This window comes from Nicotiana tomentosiformis, chromosome 8 (genome assembly GCF_000390325.3).
Source record: "Nicotiana tomentosiformis chromosome 8, ASM39032v3, whole genome shotgun sequence".
In the NCBI taxonomy this organism is placed as follows: domain Eukaryota; kingdom Viridiplantae; phylum Streptophyta; class Magnoliopsida; order Solanales; family Solanaceae; genus Nicotiana; species Nicotiana tomentosiformis.
The window spans coordinates 46,669,119-46,674,488 of NC_090819.1; the positions used below are offsets into that span (position 1 = coordinate 46,669,119).

Sequence of the window (5,370 nt, forward strand, 5' to 3'; positions counted from 1 at the left end):
CTATAAAGTTTCTACCATTTTCCCCCAAATTTACAACTCAAATCCGTAATTAGATGATGAAAATAGCAATAGATTCATGAAGTATATCCAATCCGGGTTAGAATCACTTATCCCAACAATCTTCTTGAAGAAACCTCGAAATATTGCCTCACACCGAGCGCTCAAAGTCCCAAAGTCGAAATGGAAATCAAACCCTTGAAATCCCATTTTCTGCCCTGTTCTTCCGCATCTGCGGACACACCATCGCACCTGGGAAATTTTTCTCACAGGTGCAGAAATGACTTAAAGGACTGGATCTGCATCTGCGATGAAGGGGCCGCACCTGCGTGTGCGTGCCTGCGGATAATGGTCCGCTTCTGCGTTCACCCCTCCAGCCCACTCTTCGCATCTGCGGAACTTCAAGCACATCTGCGGGCTCGCAGATGCCGAAATACCCTCGCACATGTGACCCCTGGCCATCTCCTCCATTCCCGCTTCTGCGCTCCTTCACCCGCACGTGCGAGTACGCACATGCGGTCTTCCCACGACAGGTGCGAAACCACCAGATATCAAAAGGCTTCAGCCATTTGCCTAAGTCCAAATTCAAACCGTTAAGCATCCGAGACACACCCGAGGCCCCCGGGACCTCAACCAAATATACCAATAAGTCCTAAAATACCATACAAACTTAGCCGAGCCCTCAAAATACGTCAAACAACAATAAAAACACGAATCACCCTCCAATCCAAACATAATGAACTTCGAAATTTCCAAATTCTACAAACGATGCCGAATCGTAACAAACCACGTCCGATTGACCTCAAATTTTGCACACAAGTCATATTCAACATTACGGACCTACTCCAACTTTCGAAATCGGAATCCGACCCCGATATCAAAAAGTCAACCCCCGGTCAAACTTTCCAAAAATTCGACTTTCGTCATTTCAAGCCTAAATTAGCTACAGACCTCAGATTCATAGTCCGGACACGCTCCTAAATCCAAAATCACCCAATGGAGCTATCGGGAACGACGGAACTCCATTCCGGAGTCGTCTTCACACAATTATGACTACGGTCAAAATCCTAAGACCTAAGCTTCTGTTTTTAGGGACTAAGTGTCCCAAAATACCCCGAAACCAAAACAAGACCTCCCGGCAAGTCACATAAGCAGAAACAGATACGGGGAATGCAGTAAATAGGGGATCGGGAGCTAATACGCTCAAAACGACCGGCCGGGTCGTTACAGTTTGTATTTTAGGTTATCAGTGTATATGTGGATTCTATTCGGACAGCGTATTTTTATTCAATAAGTTCTTCATCTTCCAATTCTATATGCTGTCGATGCAATTGAACTGGACATGGCTATGGTGTATGTCTACTTGCAGGTCATCCATCGATCGCCCTCCAATTCAAACATTAGGACTGAAGTCTATTGTAAGCTGAGTAATTTATATTCTGCAAAATATTAGTGTCAAATTGCTTCTTTCCATCCAAATTGCCTCAAATGACCTCTTAGAGATTGAGACGATTTGCAGATCTAAGAGGACTTCAATGGGCTATTGTTGTGAGAATTTTTCTTCTTCTCCTTTGTCCTCTATCCCGATTGACTCCCTTAGATTTTTTTTGTTTTTTTACTGAAGGGCTAATACAGTATTTCCTGAGTCAATGCTCTTCTGTTAACTGATTCTTCCCATTATTTACTCATTGATTATTTTTTATCAATTTCGTAGCAGGTAATGGTATTAAGAACTTAATGAGAATAGAGAAAGGCTATCTGAACAAAATTTCACAAAGTCAGTTATGCAATTCTGAAAAAGTTAATATTGATCTATATTTTCCAACAAGTAGATAAATTTTATTATATTAGGTTTTATCGTTTCCTTTATTATCACAGTTAGTTATCTGTATGTAGCTGAAAATAAAACGGAGAATATAGAGAGCCATTTTTTTTAGCAGTCACTAATTTGTCCAAAGAAATATAGTTCCTTTTACCCATTTGTATTGCTTTTACTTCTCTAATATAACTACTATAATTTACTTATAAAAGATTAAGTTCGTATTTGACATGCTTAAGTTTTTCTATTCTTCTCTTTTCCTTTGGACTTCAATTTTTTGAAGTTGAATGAAGGGGTCATTAGTTGTTAATCCATTTCCATTACAGTGTTATTATGACATGTTTTCCTTCTGCGATTGTTAGATCAATCTGTGAATAAGTTTTAGTGGAAAATGACCATAGCTGCACTCAATAATGGAGTAGTCTGAACCTTTTCTGCTTTTTGGTTAATGACATCTTGAGCCATAGATATTTTGGTTATTCTGTGGGAAAGACTACATACAACTCTCATGTGGTTGATGAATTGATTATGTTTCTATACATGATTAAGTTATTCCACAGAAGAGGCTCACTCTTATAAATCTATAAAATAACTTTAATTTTCGTAGGAACTCAAGTCTACCATATTTAAAGTAAGTATTATTCCTAGGTTTCTAGGATATTAGCATTGTAAATGTTTCTTCCCGTACGAGATGGAATTACTTTGATAGTTTATAAGATTTTTTATTTCACTAATTACTACTATTTCAGATACGTTGTGGTACGGGTTATATGTCCGGAGTAATATATTGCTATGTAAGAAATCATTCAACTGGACAAAGAAAGACGATCTTGTTACAAGGAAATGGTCTTAGAGATAATCAGCTTGATCAAAGCAAACGTGTGTACCTCTTGCATGGAAATATCAAAATAAACATGTGTACCTCTTGCATGGAAATATCAAAGCAAACATGTGTACCTCTTGCATGAAGGCACTAAGAGTAGAATATGATATCGTTGGCCCAGACGAGGACACACAGGTACCGCTTTTCTTTCTCACCTCCCTCTTTTTCCTCCTTATAAGTGTGTAAACATGGGAAAAATGCAGGTAGCAAAACAAAATTTTTCTTTATTGCTTCTAATTGTTCTTTACTGGATATGAATTTCTCATAAACTAAGTTGATCAATTTAATTTTCCTTTATTCACTACTCATAGGTCCCTCAAGTTGTTGGAAATGAAACTGATTTGGCAAAATGTAGAAATGAGAAACGAAAATGGAAAGAGAGCGAGAGAGAGACAATAGTACACTGCTGATACTTCTAATTTTTATGATATCGTTTTGTGTTTTTGATTATATTTGCTCCTGTCATGTGAGCACAATTCATGAGCTATAATTTTTTTTTTTTATATATAATTGTGTATCATTTGCTAAATTTTCATGAATTTCCGACACAATCACTAGGGGAAGCAGCGTCTAATGTTTGTTGTTTGTAGATAACACATGATGTCTCTGAAGCTAAGAATCTCATTAGTCAGATAAGCTTATTAGAGGTGAAAAAAAGAAAGTAAGCTTATTAGAAGGTATGTATGCGTCAATTTGGTGAAGAAGAATGCATAAGGATATTACATTTGCTTGTCCAGTTCTTGCGGACAACTTCTCAAAGAGACTTTCCCTTCAGAAGATCTTGAAGACACTTGTGGATAGTCAAGAATGCTGATTCGAATGTAGAACTCTGAAAGTGACATTTCTGGCTGCTCTCTCCTTGTGTCTTTTGACCAGTTTGCACCAGTTGGTTTTCAATATAACACAAAAATTTGACAGGAGATCCATGGTAAAAATGAAATTATCGAAGTTGCAGGAAATGAAGTCAACAAAATTAAAAGTTCTTTGGTAAAGAAGCTGGATTTGGTTAATCTGCAGGAAGGCACATTTAGTTACTGAAACACAAGATGCAGTAGATTTTCCTGTTGAATCTATAGAGTCTGGTAAGTGCTTTCCATCGTAAATGAGACACTTAGCTACTTTTCTTTTTCATTCAAATGAATTTCTTGTTAAATCATATTTTACACTTCAAATTATAATTATAATCTAATTGAGCTACCTGTACGTATTTTTAAAAAAGGTATTGAAACATGTCTTACTCTTTCAATCTTTTTAAAAAAAAAAATACTTCCTTAAAAAGAATAAGTTTCTCAGCCTACATATATGATGCATCATAATAAATGTAATAGTCAAAATATTATAAATTGCTTGGGGTTTCCTATGTATCCTTCATGTGCCATGCTTTCTTTGACTAGGCGGGCAGAGAAGTTTCAATTAACATCATGATACAATAATTGACGTTATATCTAGAAGGTTTAAGCTATTTTTAACGAAAGTGTGGTAGTTAAAAGCACCTCTATGTATCATGTTTACACTCTCAGAAGCAAAGCTTTGACATTTTCATAAGTAGGCAAGTATTTACTGTTATTCTTTTAGTGCTAGGTTAACAGTAGTAAATGACGGCCATTTTGAGAATCTTACCTTATATGAAACTAATTTTAAAGCAGACATGTCATATTAGAAGCACATGAGAGATCAAAGCATTATGAACTTTTTTCGTCACATGATTGAGTTTGTTGATTGGAAAATGTATTTTTAAAGGAATGAATACATATCAGTTTGTGCTAAATCTGAACCTCTAGCTTGTAGATAAAGCATTAATTGTCAATTGTGATATGTGAAATGATTTATACAGTACTTGTATTCGTACTCGAAGATTTTTTGGAAGCAAAATTCTGGTCTTTGTTGTTCTTCACTCTTCGCCCATCAGTTTGGCAGATGTCAATTATTTTTTTTTGTCTTCTTTGTTTGTGATATGAGCACCGACAATTGATCATTACTTCATAATTGTACAGGTATTTCTTGTAAAAACTGCTAACAAAAAGGCTAAGAAGAAGATTAAACACAGCAAGAGAAACGCACCACCGTTTGTCCGAATGTGACCCTTGAGCAAGTGATAGTATCGTGCCGCCATAAATGTAAAGAGTGTATTATTTGTCAATTCTTACAATATCCATGAGTGGATATTTTGTTCCAATTTACATGAAAATAGTATCTAGCAATTAGCATGTGATGTTATCTCTCTAATTAGTTACTAGCTTACGTGCATCAATTTTTACTACCTATTATTTTATATCAGAACAAAGTGAACAAAAAATAATAGTTACAATTTTTACCATATTGGGCCCATGCTGGCAAAAATGAAGAAGAGACTCAAAACCGTCGATTATATCTTCTATCCAGCAAAACCGATTCTGCGACCAATACCACCGCTTTTGCGGTTAAAAGTCCGCATCTGCGGAATTCACTTAAAGGTCAACCAACCGAATCTGCGGTCCCAAGCCCGCACCTGCGGATGCGCTTCTGCGGACCTGCCACTCCAGCTCCCCTTCTGCTTCTGCGACCATCCTCCCGCATCTGCGAGCTCCCAAATGCGGAATCTTCCTCGCACCTGCGCAATACCGCAACTTCACCCAGATCCGCTTCTGCGACCCCTTGGCCGCTTCTGCGGCTCCGCACCTGTGGCCAATTT

At 37.2% G+C, this 5,370-nt stretch overlaps 1 long non-coding RNA gene across 1 annotated transcript; it reads left to right on the plus strand.

Moving 5' to 3' along the window:
• Nucleotides 1-2,578: 2,578 nt before the first annotated feature.
• LOC108944708 (uncharacterized) lies at nt 2,579-5,007 on the plus strand. The gene is made up of 2 exons (XR_001968801.3): nt 2,579-3,781; nt 4,694-5,007. It is a non-coding gene; the product is annotated as an uncharacterized lncRNA (long non-coding RNA).
• Nucleotides 5,008-5,370: the final 363 nt, after the last annotated feature.